The sequence below is a fragment of the Gouania willdenowi genome, chromosome 20 (assembly GCF_900634775.1).
Source record: "Gouania willdenowi chromosome 20, fGouWil2.1, whole genome shotgun sequence".
NCBI classification, from domain to species: Eukaryota; Metazoa; Chordata; class Actinopteri; order Blenniiformes; family Gobiesocidae; genus Gouania; species Gouania willdenowi.
The window spans coordinates 2,008,658-2,026,814 of NC_041063.1; the positions used below are offsets into that span (position 1 = coordinate 2,008,658).

General features: G+C 39.2%; 1 protein-coding gene across 3 annotated transcripts in view; it reads left to right on the plus strand.

The window, feature by feature from the left end:
* The window catches only part of LOC114453931 (partitioning defective 3 homolog), a 563,018-nt gene that overhangs the window by 403,923 nt on the left and 140,938 nt on the right, over positions 1-18,157 (plus strand). The window lies entirely within an intron of this gene.

Below are 18,157 nucleotides of genomic sequence, written 5' to 3' on the forward strand. Positions count from 1 at the left end.
GAAAGGTGCACTATTTTACTTTTGGGTTATACAAATGGATTTGGACAAACTGAAAACTTTAAGTTGGGTAAATGCAAAACATTGATCTGAGAACAATTAGATCCATATCAGTCCAGTCCATATTAGGAATGTAACACATTATGTTAATTAACATGTCAAAAATAATTGTTTTTATTTTTTTTTTCTGATGCAATGTTTTTTTTTATATTTTGTATGTTAATAGTGAAAAACTAATAAACAATAAATTATTAAAAGACACAGAAGCAAACTACAATGGCCTGATGCAAAGGATTTGAAAAAATAAATAAAAATGAAGAAGTCACATAAAGAATACTTATATCCCAAGGAAGGTTAACATTTATACTATAAATTAAAACAGAGATTAGATTTTTTTTTCATACATTCCCCCTTGCAGTTTTCACCAATGAATAAAATAAAAATAAAAAATAAAAAAAATTTCAAGAACCAATGCATATACAGTATGTGACTAATCTTTAGTGATGTGAACAGTCTATGTACATTGCTCAAAACTGATCATATTACAGGGAGCTGAGGCATATGCTAAGTTGTTTCTGAAGGCCCAAATATGTTCCAGACCCAAACCACAATAAACTGTTTTCCAATTTCAAAGAGCTGGTATGTCCAGCAGATAGGATGTATAGAGGACATATTTGTATATTCTGAGAGAGTGAATGGAGCTGTATTATTATACCAAATTTCAGTTTCCTATGTGGTGTAATATTGAGATATTTGAAGCAGAAAATGGAAGAAAAACAAGGACGCACAAATATCGACACAATTTTTTGAGACCGAAGAGTGTGGAATGGCCTGAGAATTTGTTGAAATGATTTGGATTGATGTTTGTGAAAGAGTTTAACTCATTTAGGTGCCAGCAATTAAAACAATTTGATTGAATTGGTTCAACTATTTTCTTTTTCCAGTGGAGCATGCCTTTTTTTGTTCTATCGTTATTAATTATCTTTTATCGTCAATCACTTAAGAGTTGCTACATATATACATTTACTGGCACAGCCGTTGCTCTCTGAATGCAAAGAGGAAACCTTTCAAAACCTTTGTGGCTTAAGTCACGTACTCGTCATTCGTCTCCGTTGCTCTTTTTCCTCTTTAAGCCGTGACAGCTTTCACACCTTTTCTCTCTCTGCCTGTTCTCTTACACGCCACATCATGGTTACAGATGGCAAAGAACTGAGGCGAGAAGAAATGTCCCACCGGCTGACACGGAAAACTTTTTTTAAAGCAGAAAATGCCTCGCGGTCAAAAGTGAGGTGAGGAGAGGAGAATGAAAGCTGTTCAGTGGTGGGTTCTCTCTTTTAGCACGTCTAATAGAAGTTTTGATGCTTTTTAGAGAGAAAAAGCTTTCGAGGGATGATGTATCTGACAAAAAAGTTTGGCTGAATTCTGAACACCAAGTCGGATTTTGCATCACGTGGAGTTTTCTGTTTGTCTACAAGATTCACATTTCACTTGGAAATGATCCTGATTGGGTTAATCCTTTGCACTGCTTGGTTTTTCATTTGCATAAAATGGACACTTGATTTCTCCAGCATTCCTCACACGTGCAGCTTCCACTCACATTCTCCCTCTGAGGAGATTTCAAGGAGCTCGCAGCGGGCTGCAATTTGACTTCATTTGCATGCAGGCAGGTCTTTGGACAGCCTAATGAACGTGTAGCACGCGCCCATTTAATGGGCAGCCCTGATTGGGAGTGCATTAACATCAGAACCAGGGAAAAGGAAGATGACCTAATACAGACTGAGGGAGACAGTGTGAGAGAAATACTGCGAGTGTAAGAGTGAGTGAAAGTGTGAGAGTGCATGATGAAAAGAAAATTGACTGCCTAAAGCCCATTGGCAAAAAAAAAAAAAACCCAAAAATGGTAGCGGCTTTTCCCGCTGTTCCGGTTTCATACTTTATAGCAGATGTAGGCAACTGGCGGCCCAGGGGCCACATGTGGCCTTTGTGCGGCCACCCAAAGTAAACGCACAAAATGACTTCAAAAACACACAAGATGACAGAAAAATACACAAAAAATCCCAGCAAAAAATTTAAAAATATACCGAATGACTCCAAATATGCAAAAATATAATCAAAAAATACTCAGAAACTACCTCCAAAGGCACAAAATTAAAGGAAAATGTAAAAAAAAAAAAAAAACAACTTCCAAAACACAAAAAAGGAGAGGAAAAAACCACAAAATGACAGAAGAATACACAAAACAAAAGCACAAATATACAGAATGACTGCAAAAAAACACAGGACTACTAATATACAAAAAAAAAAAAAAAAAAAAATCCACATAAATGTGTTCCAGAAACACAAAATAATAGCAAATACTGTATGAACAGGATGACACAACATACCTCTAAAAACACAAAACCAGAAATTAGAAGAACATTTACAAAATTACTTCAAAATGACATTAAATAACAAAATGACTTGTATTAATGTTCTGATTGGCCATGATTCTAAATGATAACATGAATGTTGATAATGTGCCCCTTCCCTCGGATCAGACAACATTTTTGTGGCCCCGCTGTGATAAAAGTTGCCCATCTCTGCTTTATAGGGTGCGAGGCTGTCTGGTAATGAGCTTGGTACATTTCACTAATGTATATCCTTTAATCTTATGAATGGATAGCAGTGTGCATGGGTGCATTGGATACGAAATGGGCCTTGGGCTGTACTATGCACTGTTATTCCAAGGAAGTCTTGTGCATGCTTGTAAGATTGGGTCCCTGTCTGCGTTCAGTGCATCAGAGGTAACGTAGCGACCCAGAATCATTGTATCACATTATTCCTGTCTCTTCTAGTGGATAACTCGTGAACGTAACCATCCAGTCCAATCAGATCTGTTTAGATGTTAGAGAGACTTTGCCCAGGGCATGGTTAGCATGTTAGCAGACAATGATGCCTTGCCCGGCCAGGAATAGTGCCTTAAACCAGCCTAATGAGGTGGTGTTTCTGTGCTCTGTGACTGACCGACCCCCTTCATCAAAGCGTCATCAACATCTCTTGATGTGGTAATGTCTTTGTGGCTGTGGCAGGAAAGGAATAGCTCCCAAGCTATCAGAGGGAGCTTTTGGTTTTCATGATAAAATAAATCCTTGACCTATTTAAAAAAGATTTGTGTCACACTTAACATTGTTCAACAGCAGTCGTTATATACAAGTGCTCAGAGACATAAAAACAGGGTATGGTTCAATAGCAGCACTCTGGAGCTTCCAATCTGCTTTTTTTATGGTTGTTTTTTTCCTACTGGAATCATGAAAATTAAAGCCTGCAAAGCAGTACAGCTAGTTCAAATAAAGGTCAAGATCTTTATTAGCAGCGTTTCTGGTTTTCCTTTGTGTGACTGGTATTCAATCTAAAACATTGAAAAGTTTACATATTTACGTAACTATTTTAAAAACGACAAGTAGAAGTATAGCTCAGTCAAAATGTTAAGGTAAAATACTGTAGTACTTGCATAAAATATTACTCGGGTAGTGGGCTTGTAATCCGATGGTCACAGGTTCAAATCCAACCTGGTCCATCACTGGCCACGTTTACATGGGAGCTTTAATTCCTCTTTAAAGCAGAATAACAGTTAATTCCTATTTAACCTGACCTTGTAAACACTTAATTCCTAATGCTAATTTCATTCTGAATTAAACTTAATCCTAAAGTAGGTGGCTGGTTTATTCTGTTTTTAATTCTGATTTAAATAATTCCTCTTTCTTGTAAACAGTTATCAACACTTAAAGCCGCTTTAAGTTAATGCAGGTCGTTTTGCGCATTTGCGACTTGCAGCGATGATGCGCTGGGTGATGACATAATCCAACATGGCGGCCCGAACTAGAGCTGAGCCTTAAAAGACATGGATATAATGAAAAGAGTGGATGGACGGAAGCATAAACATAAACACACATTAACACGGACACGTGGATTTATTACACGCTCGGAGATCAGCAAACGGAACGGCTTCATCGGACGAGTGAAGCCTGTTAAACCGGAGACGGAGTAAATACGTCCCCGTACTGCTGCACAGGCTGTAATTATCACCATGTTTATCATTGTCCCAGTTGTTAGAGATACTATCTTTACCAGAGAGCAAATATTTATTCTTGGTTATTGTTTCTGGAGTTTTACTGGACTTTATTTACAGGTGATTAGTTCATATCTCTTCCTCTCCGTGGACCAAAGTGTGTTATTGTCCAGCTGCTGCTTCAAAACTACAATCAAAATAAAGGTGAAAACAGTTCTCATGTGTGGTGTTCTGTGTTATAGCCAACAATAAAATGTTTGTTGTGTGTTTCTCCCGATAGACGTGATACGTCACATTATCCCCTGTCCAATCAGAGCCTTCCCAACATCCGGACCTAAAACGGAATTAACTAAAGCTGAATAAACCGGTTTTCCATGTCAACCTCAATTCGGGAATTACTATTTTCATGTAAACACGAAGAAGAAACCTTTAATTAAGAATTATTTAATTTGGAATAACTAATTCCAAATTATAAAACATCGTGTGGCTGTGGCCAGTGTGGATATTGAGCAAGTCCTTTAACCCTTACTGCTCGCATTGTAAGTCGCTTTGGATAAAAGCGTCTGATAAATGGAATGATAATCTTGTAATCATGTATTGAAAGTAATTAAAAATCTCCAACATAATTTTCATCATCATAATAGCAGATAAGAAAACAAAACCATTACATATAGAAAATATGAAGGAGCGTGAAGAAGACGATCGGCTGCTGCAGAAACTAAAAGAAAGGCCTTGGATGGAAACTGGGGACTCGGGGGAGGTGGGGGTGGAGGTGGGGGTGTGAGCAGAGAGGGAGCGTGTGCACTGGAGTGAACTGGGGCACAGGGGAGAGAGAGAGGAAAGGAGGATAAAAGGAAACAGAGCTGGGCGATGGTTAAAAAAAAAAGGAGCTTTACTCGGCTGCAGTCACGGCATCATGCTACTGTCTGCCTGCCTGCAGGGACCATCCAGGATCTTGGCTGATTTTGTGTGTTTCGTTGTGTGCTCGTCTGTTTATGTGAATGCACGTGAGCTTTTGGAAGCTGCTTGTATATTTGCATTTGTGTGTGTGTGTGTGTGTGTGTGTGTGTGTGTGCGCAAGTAACACACATTTGGCCATGTGGGTAGGGATGAAAAGACTGCTTTAATGGGCTCCAGTATTACCCTCATCTTGGCTCCCAGTGGGGGACGAGATGAGGGTATTCTGATAAGTGGCATGCCTCACGCCAAGCCATCAGCTGATACTAGAGATCAATGTGACAGCGTCGTACCCCCAATTGGGTTCCTCGCTCTTCCTCAGCTCCACCGAGCTCACAAGCTTCTCCCCACAAAGGCAGCTTCACTCAACACACACTCAATCTGAGCCTGTGTTCAAAATCACATACTAACAATCTACTCATACTACGTCTGACATCATCGTGAGTATGTAGTGTGTTCTCATTAGATCGAGAGTGTGAGAAATACCCGGAAGTATACTGTATGGGAGAGGTGGGCAACTTCTATTACAGCGGGGGCCACGAAAATGTGTTAGTTTGATTGAAGGGCCACATCATAATAATGAGAAAGAATAATGAGCAATCTGAACATTAACACAGGAAACAGCAAATCATTTTTATTGTAATTTTGTTTGTTTTTCTGTATGTATGTTTGTTGTTGTCTTACTCGTTGTCAGGCATTTTGTGCATTTCTGTTGTCCTTTTGAGTGTTATTCCTGTGAAATATCTGTTTTTTGGAGTCACTTTGTTCATTTCTGTTGTTGTGTCGCTTGTTTATTGGTACTGTGGGTTTGCAGAGTCATTTTTTGTAAGTACGTAAGTAATGTTTTGTTTCTATAGCACCTTTCACAGACAGAGGTCACAAGGTGTTTACATATCCACTCATTCACACTCACATTCACACGCCAATGGGACAGAGCTGCCATGCAAGGCACTCGTCAACCACTGGGAGCAACTTGGGGGTTCAGTGTCTTGCCCAAGGACACTTCGACACATAGACCAGTATAGACCGGGATCAAACCACCAACCTCTCGATCAAAGGACGACCCCTCTACCACCTGAGCCACGTTCTTGTTTTTTGTGTACTTTTATTCTCATTTTATGCAATTTTGTATATTTATTTGCATTAGCATTACTGTTTTTGTTTTGTTCATTTTTGTAGTAGTTTTGTGTGTTTTTTAGGTATTTTCTGTGTTTTTTTTGTCTTTTACTGTATTTTAATTCAATGTTGTAATTCTTGGTATTTTTTTTTACTGTATTCTTGCTTTTATTTGTGTATCTTTTTGTCATTTTGTATGTTTACTTTGGGGGCCGCATAAAATTAGACAGAGAGCCGCATGTGGGGACATTTTTCAAGTATGCACGATGGGCACACTAGTCATAGTCAACCGCCCCATGATGCATTGCAAACGTAAAATGGTCCTAAGACCAGCTTCAAGCTAAAAAACAAACATCCCCTTTTCAAAACAATAGCATCTCTTCTTGTCTTCCATTAGTTTTTTTAACTCTTGGTCAAGGTGACAAGTCAACCCTTTGTCTGTTTAGCGACTGGGTTAAATAAAGTGATATTTACAACGGAGATATTTGGCCTCAGTGTGTTTCCTGTTTTTGTCGTTGTAGGTTCCAAATGCATTTTGGGAAACTTGGAAGTATACTTCAGTGGGAACGCTCATCATCCTAATCATACTACAGTATATAGTCTTCAGTATATACTCATTGAGTATGTAGTGCACAGTACGGAGTATACCATTTCAAACACAGCGTGTGTGTGTGTGTGTGTGTGTGTGTGTGTGTGTGTGTGTGTGTGTGTGTGTGTGTGTGTGTGTGTGTGTGTGTGTGTGTGTGTGAACAACTTTTAGCGGGTTAGCCGGTTTGTTTGATCATTAGCACACCTGCATGACACAGGCATTAGTTCAGCTTTTACTACACACACACACACACACACACGCTACCATATGCTTGTAGTATTACGCCACAGTTTATTTGGAGACAGTAATTAGCCGCCTCCACATGTGGGCCCTGACATCTGCTGGATGCAATCTGAGAGAAAATGATAATTGTTCTTATTTTAGTCATCATACTGTTCATGATGAGGCAGTGAAGGCGAGCACAGAGCACGTTATCCACAGCCTGTACGTGAGGAGTGGCATGAATACATTCTTGAAGAAACATAGAAAATATCCTATTGTTTGTATGTAGAAGTGTTGAATCTGATGTTACCTTAAAAGAATACATGGTCTTACTGTATGCTGGGTCGTAGAGGTGGGCGATTCCATCCAAAATATAAAAAAACATTGATACCAATGTAGGTATTGGTAATAAATGATCCCAGTTTAAAAATATAAATTTCCTCTTTTTTAATAACATTTGTTGTGATGATTTATATATTTATATTTGTTTATATTTTTGTATTGCAGTTTCTCAACTCTTTACCTCAAAAACGATTCTGTTTTAATTTGCTCTTTTGTGACATATTTTTTGCATTTTGTTCAAGAAAAAAAATCCAGACATAGCAATGTTTGTTTTGTTACTGTTCTATTATTATTTTTTGCACAAAAATAAGGTTTCTTGTATGAATGAACCAGGGGTGGCCAATCCTGGTCCTCAAGAGCCACTATCCAGCATGTTTTAGATGTTTCCCTCTTCAAACACACCTGATTGAAATGACCAGGATCGTTATCAGGCTTCTGCAGAGCTGGATGATGAGTTAATCATGTGAATCAGGTGTGTTTGAAGAAGGAAAGATCTAAAACATGCTGATAGTGGCTCTTGAGGACCAGGATTGGCCACCCCTGGAATAAAGTATTTTGTAGTCACATATAAACGTTGCCCTTATTCTCTTCTTTGTTTAACAAAGTAATTCAAATGGAAAATCACAATAACAGCTCCCGGTAAATGTACCATTGTGCATCACAAACAGTATTGGATTGGTATCGGCGGTGATACTGGTCCTGTATTTACTTGGTATCGGATAGATACCAAATCTTGCGTCCACTTGCCCACTGCTATTGGTTTGTGTCATTGTTGATAAGATTCTCTTGTTTTCATGTCTGGGTCAGGTTAACAAAGCATCAGCTTTCAGAAGACAAACCTACATTGTAAATAGTGACACAAGCGCAAGCGTCAGCCTTGAATTGTTTGAAATCTGTGGCTGATCTTCATCCTTGACCTTGATGAGAACTCAATAACTAAAAGATGTAAGTGGCTCCACGTTAAGAAGAAACATCACGTCGGCAGTCCTGAAAAACATCCTTTTAAATAGCTCGATCACAGCATTAGTTTCCCTCTTTCTCTGAAGTCGGTGCTTAACTCCATCGACCAATTTGTTTTTGTTGTGTTTGAGCTTGCAAATGTGTCCTTGGAGTGTGCCATCTCAATACTTTGTTCCCAGACACTCACTAAGGAGGTGCAGCGGGGAGCAAACAACTAGCAAGAACCACTTTACTGAGAAACAAAGCACCAACGTCATAGAAAACAGCAAAAAGAGCTGCAATCGGTTAAATAAGTGAACCCCTCTTATGTTAAAAAAGGTGAACATCAGAGTCAGCTTCTCATTGTAAAGGACACTTGATGAAAGCTTGAAGGAGGGGCTGGAGTGCACGCCACTGTAACTTTGTCCAGGACAAGAAGAATGAAAGATGATGTTCTGGAGCACTGGCTGCTTGGCTGTCCGCCTGCATGCACTTCCTCTGCTTTTGGCCACTCAATGCAAATGTGATCGGGCAGCTGTGGGCCTCTGTTGGACAGCTCTGGAGTAATTAGGTTTAGAATGATCATGCTGTGCTCCACGATAGACCTTGAAGCAGAGGGAGTAGTAGCGACGATGTGTGTGTGTGTGTGTGCGTGTGCCTGTGAGAGATGGTGTTGCACCGTGGGGTTAATTGAATCTCAAATCTCGTCAGCCTGAAAGGCCTGAAATGAGATCCGCCGATGTCTCCGACGCTGCGTCTGCTGCAGAGGGCTGCAAACATGACTGAATTCATAAAGTGTGTTATTAAAGAGCTCAAATTAAGTGTAGCAGTGCTCCCTTCCATACTCGACCAGGCCTATGACTACTAATGACCAAGCCCCCAGTGGAATCTCAACCAGAAGGCTTCTCTTCTCTAGTTACCGCCTTCCTACAAAAAACAACTACCCTATGTATCATCCAATCTCCCGTCTGCTTGTTTCTGTATTTGGAGACACTTTGAAACAACTTTGAAGCCTTTTTTTTGTAGCTTTGATGAATCAGAGAGAAAATATTGTCGGTGCATCACCTGAGGTAGATCTGAAATATGATGAGAACAAATGTATGTGGATCAGAAAACACCACCATCCCATTGTGCTTTTCAGAGCAGTACAAATAAATCACTAATGGTCGCTTTAATAAACCATTGTATGTTCTGGTCTCAGGAAGAAAAAAAAAGTATTGGTTCTATTGTAAATGCAGAGCATGTCTGATATTGCAGAGACAGAGGTGAAATGCATTGGGGGATCTATTTATTTCCCCCTATGTGCTATGTAAATGTGCTACAGTAGGAATCATTACTAGTTTGCTCAGGCTTCTACACGGCTTAGCATGTAATGAAACAGAAGCTTTTGGCTGAAATGACCTTTCCCATTCGCTGCATTCCCACCTGCTGATGTGCTCACACACTTTAACATGTTAGTAAGAGGATTGCTGAGAGGAGAGATACGTTCACAGGGATGGAACAGGAGGACGAGGTGCTGGGAAAATTGGTTTTGAATTACAAAGGTAATATCGATCAATGTTGAATTACACCTCCGATTTCCATCAAAGACAAGCAATTAATGCCAGGAACCATGTTTCTCTGTTCGGCTGCTGTCTCAACATGTGCTAAGGAGGCAAACCACAGTTGTCTTATTTTTCTCATCTCCTTGCCTTGTCTGTCATGGTTTAATCAAGATTTTGCTTTTCTATGAGTTTCTTATACAAATCTTTATTTGGCTCCCTGCATCACTATCTGCATTTCCATTAGCCTTGGAAATGTGCAAAATCTATATAGTGCAATAAAAACTGGCAATAGGAACACCTACATTTAGAAGAAAAAAAAATATTGCAAAAAAGTTTTACTCTTTCATGAGGTTTTTCAGACATCACATGACATGATGTCACTAAGCGGGTAAAAACAAATCGATGCAGCAATTGTCTAAAAATTGTCAAAATAAATTTTTTAATTATGTTTTTTTTAACGTAAAAACCATTTAATTGCACTAACCTGTGCATGGCACGTAAATGCCCGGTCATATAAAACACACTGGATACTTTTATAGATGTATGTGGTGACTTAAAATAATTGAAGAATTTAACACAATCAGAATTTGTTGTAGAAGCAAAAGTTAAAGTTTTTTGAAAAATGTAATATGACAGTGTGATAAACATACCACTTGTTTTTAATATTGGTCCTTGAATTACAGTTATTTACCAATTTTTGTTCTCACAAGTTTAAAACAAATGAAATGAATTGTATTTCATACAATTTTGTACTTGTAAAGGTGAAATCTAATTATTGATATATATTGTGATGTATATCGTGTTTAGTGTTGGAATACATCGTATTGTGACTTGTATCGTGTCGTCACATTCATGGCAATGCTCACCCCTACTGGTCACATGACCATTTCTTTCATATAAAACATGGTGCGGTACAATCAAAGGAATGCAGAGCGTTATAAGGATGTTTTTAGCGTCCATCTTCCTTCCGTCCATCTTGCGGGATGAGATTTCACCAGAGTTACGAGGCTCCTCCTCAAAACGACCTTTAACGGAAACACGTTCAAAGCACAATTATACTTTCAAAATAACATGAAAAAACTGTAATGGAAACACAGCTAGCTCCCAATGAGAGCCGGAGATTGGCACCGGCAGATCCCTGTAACCCTGAAAAAACAGGAGCAAGTGGGCCTGAAAATGGATAGATGGATGGATGGAAACACAGCTACTTAGATCAAATGCTTTAGCCTCTTTCATCTCTTGGTGAATAAGTTGTCGGATGGGGGGCGGAGTCGAGAGTAGAATGAGGAGGATGTGATGACAGATGAAGAAGGACAAAGCAGCAGATAAAGACCAGGTAATGTTTCCACCCACAGATCCATATCATGTCGCGCTCAAGGCTCCTGAAAGATAACTGCGTAGAGGGGTATGTATACTGGAGTGGCCCTAAATCATGCGATTGTAGTTGTAGTCGAATATGAAAGTGGATACAAGTAAAATGTAAAGATTGGGTGAAATTGGGAGGAGGTAAAATGGCTGTGTGAGCTTTAGTTCAGTAATAGTGATTCTTCCTCAACCTTTTTTTTCACCCTAAAGCAGGTACTTAATGTGTCATAAATCAGCTCAGTTCCCACAACATAAAATCTAATGTGTGTGTAGGTTGTATGTGCATAATTTCTCCTCCTATTTAATTTATCTCATTTATTTGCGCTGACACTGTGTAATTGATTTTTTTTTTTTTTTGATGGAGGAATTCCACATGCAGCTTGTTTGATGTGATCTACAACCCCTATGGTTGTAATCCTGTCAGTGCTTCGCCCACCAGCCTCACCCGGCCCAGCCAGAGGAGTTTCCGCTGTTATTTATATACCCTTCTGTGATGTATGTACGCGATCCATCCCAAAGATTTCTCCGGATTCCTGCTCCTGCTCATCCTCACTTTATTCACCATTACTGTCAATCCCTTCACTTTTTCTCATGTATCCGCACGTACGATCCTATCCTCCCTCTCTGCTGCCCAGGGATTCATTGTGGCATTGACAGGAAGACCTCTCCCGTCTCTCTCCGAATGCTGGGAGGGATGTTTATCATGGATCAGCAGTTCTGCTGTCTCCCCTCTCCAATGGACTTAAATACATGGCTCAGGCCGCTGCACGCACATGCCTTTATTTCTCAGTATGACGTTTATCAGACAGAAAAACCTGCCTCACTTGTTTTCCCGCCTGTCTTTTAGGAAAGATTCCTGAAAATTAGGCTTTTGAGTGATATAAATAATAATAATCTGTGTGCCTATTAGTACAGTGTTCATTTTGTTAAGTCAGTTTTTGACGACTACATTTTTAAGTGAAAATGAGACTTAAGCTGTGTTTCCATTACCCATGGAAATGTGCAAAATCTAAATATCATAATATTTCGAATAAACACTCAAATATCGCAATGATATTTTTTTTGTTTTTATGAGGTTTTTCAGATGTTTTGATATTGAAATATATCGCAAAAGCGCAATTGAAACCCTTTTGCCGCAATTTCTGACATACCTGGTCACCACACTTCTCAGCATTATATTTGAGAAATATATTACTGTTCTACAAGGAATGTAGAGTATCTTATGAGGTGGTTTGGAGAGTGGATGAAATTTTTACGGGAGTTACGAAGCTCCAAAACAACCATCAATGGAAAGCTTTGTCGTAATTTTTTTAAATTTCACCTTAAACAAGTTCGGACGAACTACGGCCGAGCCAGCGGATCATCTTCGCGCTGAATAGCATGTGCCACATTCCTGAGAATTCAGTCAAATGACTAGGTTCCACCTAGTAAAAAAATGTGGCCCCTGGCACATACGGAGTAATGGGCCCCATTCATATTTTACTATGTTTTTAATGATTCGTTATCACCAACTGTCGCAATATTTGACAAAACGACTTTAATGGAAATTGCCAAAATAAAAGGGGGTGGACCGCTCGGGCCCCTAATGGAATTGTGCGAGGCATAATTGTAATCTACGTTGAATTACCTTTGAAACAATATATCATACGACTATGTTCCCATAAATTTGGAATTTACCGGAAATGGGGGGTGGGCCCCATTTAAAAAAAAAAAAAATGGCTCCGAGTGTCTCATCATGTTCATTCATGGAGTATTCATACCAAACTGCATTCTGATCTAAGGAGAACTGATGGAGGAGTCGTCTTTGACACGTATGTGGTATGTGTCAATGATTTGGTAATATTTGACTCGCAAATAAATGACAAATCAATTTTAGTTTTCTTTTTTCTTTTGGGGCTCCATGGGCCCAAAATCGAAAATTGGGCTTTGAGCGTGATGGTTGTAGTGGAGTAGTGATTTTAACTAGTGTACACAACAACAACAACAATAACAATGTGTTTTGAGTCGTGTATATCAAAATATATAGATTTTTTCTTGAACTAGTAAAAAGTAAACTATAATTTCGTCACATGGCTCAAAATCCAATCAGAACTGATGTGATCATGTGGTCTCACAGTATGCATTGATCACATAAGATCTGTCTGTGTGTATTTACATGATATGTATTATAAATACATCTAATATCAGGTTGATCAATTGGAATCAAATCTAATAAAATAATGCATAAACTCTTATGCTTTATATTTTAGTCGACTATATATTTAACAGATATAGTAGACTAAAACCTTCAAAAATAGACTATAACTGAAATTTCAATAAAAGGGAAGTTGTATTTTAGTCATAAGACTGAAAGTAAATCAAAATTAGCTGTCAAAGTTAACCATGTATAATAATAATAATAATAATAATAATAATAATAATAATAATAATAATAATAATAATAATAATAATTGTTAACCAAGTATTAGCAACATGTGGTTAAATGTTGTGAAATTCACTGTAGTTTTATTCACTTTTTCAAAATAAAGGTTTATGTTTGTGATAAATGACAAACGTTAAGGCATGAGCTGGAGGCCAAGCTGAGGACACACAGAGAGTGGCAGTGATCAGAATGGTCCATTAGGAATGCAGTGTGGTGTACTGTATGTAGGTCAGAGAGGGGCTACCTCCTCCCCCTCATTCTCCCCCTCCTCCTCTTTCTTCTTCATCCTTTCACATGTGGACTTGTTTGGTTGAACATTAGCCAAAACCAAATATTAAATTATATGCTCCATATGAGCTTGTGTTTATGCATGGCTGGACGTTCGTCATAAATGTCAAGTAATTTTGTTGAAGTGTAATTTGAAAACGTGTGCGAGATAAATACAATAAAAAAATATTTTTTATGGTTTAAACTGCACACACACACACACACACTCACGCACACTGCTCAAAGTGCTTGTAGAATGTAAATCATCCTGGAGTAATCCCATTCTCACAGCGCTCGTGTATTTTAAACAAATGGATGTATGAATATGTTTAGACTGTTTATTTGTGTAGTAATGAGAGGCTTTAATCAGGGGGTGTCTGCGATTTGAAAGGTTCCTCTAAGTGTTGACAAAAACACCCTCACTCTTGCATACACACACACACACACACACACACACACACACACTGCACATACAGGCATTGCAGTGATTTATGTGAAACATTAAAGGCAATCATGCCGGGGTGGGCCTTGTCCTTTGTTGGTAAAGCTCTTTGAAATATAGAAACACCAAGCTGTTACCTAATATCAAGGCACTGACAAACGATGTTTCTGTGAATGATAAACACAAAAAAAGAAATGAAAGACAGACTTTTTATTAAGGAAAAAAAAAACTATATCAATAATTGTAATCGCATTTCTATGAAAAAGGAATTTTGCCCCATCTTGTGATTTTATTTTTGTTGGATGTTTGGTCACACTAACTGTTATCAGGAAATTAAACGCTGAGTTAAAAAACAAAACAACAACTTGTATTTTCAGTTTTTTTCCCAGAAGTTATAATCTGACAATTCTTAGATTATATATACTGTATATATATATATATATATATATATATATTTTTTTTTTTTTTTAATGGAGAAAAAGTCAATGACTATTTGAATTCAAAGCCATTTTCTTAGGCAAGTGTGCTTCAGATGTGAAACAATACTAAACATTTTTAAATATTGCACCAACAGTTAAGGTGAAGGATTCATACTAAAAGCGTACGTGCTTTGAAAATGGCTGAATTATGAAACTGTGTGTATGTACGCCTGTAAGAACCATTTCCTTTTGTAAATCCCAGTCTCGCTAGAGGTTTTAGAGTTGGATTCCATCGACACACCCACATTCTACCATGAATAGTTAATGCAAAGGACCTCATTAATGAATCAGAATCAGTTTGATTGTTTTTAGACAATACAAAGAATTTTACTTGGTGGACGTTCACTTGGTAATATTTTTTGCGTTTAAATAAGCCGATTGATCAAAGGCATTTTAAACTCAATCATGAAAGAGAATGCGACAATGAAAAGATGCAGATGAAAGTAGAGGTGCTTGTTTTTAATAGAGGCCATTATTTCATTGAAACAGAAGAGGAACACTAATAAAAGACAAGCGAGTGAGTGCCACAGAGTGCAGTATATGATGAAAAAATGGTCTGGTCTGAAGGCGGAGGTCAAAAGGAGAGTGGTATCGTTGTTGGAAAAGGGTTAAAGAGGGGACATTAAACAGAGTCATGTGAAAAGGAAGTGGTTGTCTGATGATTATTTTGGTTGGTCCTGACACCATAGCCTGCCTGTCTCTGTGAGTCACACCCAGTGAGTCGATGCCTGACATTGTCCTGCAAACACACCATCAGTGAAGTCATAGACATGTCATTTCATGTCAGAGATTGCCAGCTTCATCAAAGATCTTACTTGGAAAAAAAGAAGAAATGTACTTACATTACGAGCAACGTGTGTGTCAGGATGAATGAGTCATGTGATGAGCCAGGCCACTGTGTACTTAATCTGTCTGAAGCCAGTTTTAGGCACAGATAACTTGTACATTGATTGTATTCACATTTATTAACCAATCTGTTAACAATGTAATTAAATGTTAAACTAACCCAATATTTCCCTCAAAGAGCAAACAGCACGGCCTGCTGTGAATATGAATATGAATGAATGAATGAATATTAACTTTTGTCACTCAGCAAAATGTTTGCTGACGCTCGGTCACGATGCATTCACAACGGTTTAGTCCCGAACATGGTCCGAATGGGCAGCGGACAGCTGATAATTGTATCATTTTGGTTTGGCTCGGTTTGCGTTCAGAGCTCAACTTCTGATCCGCTCCAAACAGACGTTGGTGCAGTTACTTGAGCTAATCACTAGATGGTGGTATTACTGGAGTAAAGACTTGTCTAGGCAGAGAAACAGAAACCTGAAGAAGAGGCTCTCATCTATTGGTCAAAGCGAGCGCTTAACTCACTCACTGCCATTGACGTAAAATTACGTAATTTCAAATCCAAACGTTCGCTGCTATTGATGTATACGCCAATTGTGTTTTTTGACTGGGGTTGCTAGGAGACAGTGTGACGAGTTCTCCCATGAATATCAGGCTTGTGCTATGATGTAGTGACCAACTGGTGGCATGCAGGTGGCAGCAGCGCACTTTTGGATGAGAGATTAGCCATGATGGACAGAGGACAGAGGAAGAGGAAAGGAGTTTTCGAGGCAGAAAATGGCTCAAAGCAACGCACACTCGACCAGAGCATGTGTGGAACTAAGTGGACTAATGAGAGTGACGATCGTGAGAGAAAACAATCAACAAACCAAGGCAAGCAGTGACACTCGGTGTGTCCGAGTGTAGGACGAAGTTACGTGTGCACAGACTGACGGGGATGAACGCCAAAATACAGTAAGAAAACCATTCAGTTCTGATTCAGATAGCAAAATAATAATATTGCCATCAAAAGCCTGGTCTCAGTGTTGTTTTTTTAGCACCCCCCAGTCTGAAAATGTGTAATATTATTAATATAAACACTACACAGAGTAAACGTCAACAGAGTAAACAAGCTTGTTGACGTTTTGGTCCCTCTCGACCTATGAACCCGCAGGTCGCGCATGCACAGTTCCAGAGTGTGAAAAGGCTTATTAACCTCATTTTTATCATTATCACATAACGTTAGCCAGTTGTTTAGTTTTAGCTACTGTGCTAGTGCTAGCACTGGTGCTGCTAAGTGCTTCAAAGACACGGCATTGCTTTAGTATAATGCTGTGTTGTGTGGCCAAATGTTTGGACCTATTGTATGTGTTACCACCTTTGGCCACAGATCCCTCTCGCAGGAATTACAGGTGACGATCCCCGAGGTGTCGTCTTTCTTTGTTAAATGCAGCCAGACTTGAGATAGTTTTTGCCGGTATGACATTTCTTCACAGTGCATCGCATGTAAAAGATCAGCTCACCTCTGCAGCTTGTGTGTATAACGTGACGTCATCGAACATTTGCAAGTGGGGTACGTTTGTCTCCCCGTGCTGCATGGGTTTCCTCCGGGTACTCCAGCTTCCTCCCACAATCCAAAAACATGACCGTTATGTTGATTGGAGTCTCTAAATTGCCCGTAAGAGTGAATGTGAGTGTAAGTGGTCCCTGCGATGGACTGGCGCCCTGTCCAGTGTGTACCCCCGCCTAGCGCTCAGTTTAAGCCGGAGATAGGCACCGGCAGACCCCCGCGACCCTGAAATACAGGAACAAGCGGGTCTGAAAATGGATGAATGGGTACGTTTGTTTACAGTGGCGGCGCAGCCCGGGAAGAGTCGATAGCGGAATCGTAAAGGGTATTTGTTAGCGATTCCAAAGAATTGTTTGACTAAGAACCGGTTCCCAAATAAAACCAGTTAACGATGCACATCCCTACCTGTGACTGACCGTTCTCCACATTAACAGCACACTCTTTATTTTAGTCCTAAACTTCTACCATTTCCCTCATTTTCTGCAATCAGAAGCGTCTCATAATCCCTGGTTGTCTATTTGTGGTGACAGTTAAATCACTGATGCAATGTAGTTGTTGATCATTGGTCATGCATACAGGCTGGAGAAAAAAAAAGACGGCATTTCTGAACGATACATTTTGAAAGCAAGGAATGTGGAGCGAGGCAAATGGTATCAGAATCGCAGGAATAGAAAATAGCAAGTGACATGGAAGAAAAGATCAATTTCAAAACCGAAAACAATTTTCTGAAACTGTGGTATTGCATGAATTCCCATGCATCTGTCAGAAAATAGTCATTTGCATTAAATAACCTCTATATGGTAAACAGGGGTGGGGTGGGGGTAGAGCTACAGAGCTAGGGATTGACTGAGGAGGAAGTGTTTGAAGAGACAGATCTGGGCTGGCTACGAATAGTTTTTCTATTTCATATTTCAGCAGAAAGACCACATGTAGCGCCACTAAAAGTGAACATTCTAATGTGATGGTGTCAGCTGGGAAAACTAAGATGCTTAGAAGTTTGTACTAGAAGTCATTTCTATAGCGATTCCCCCAC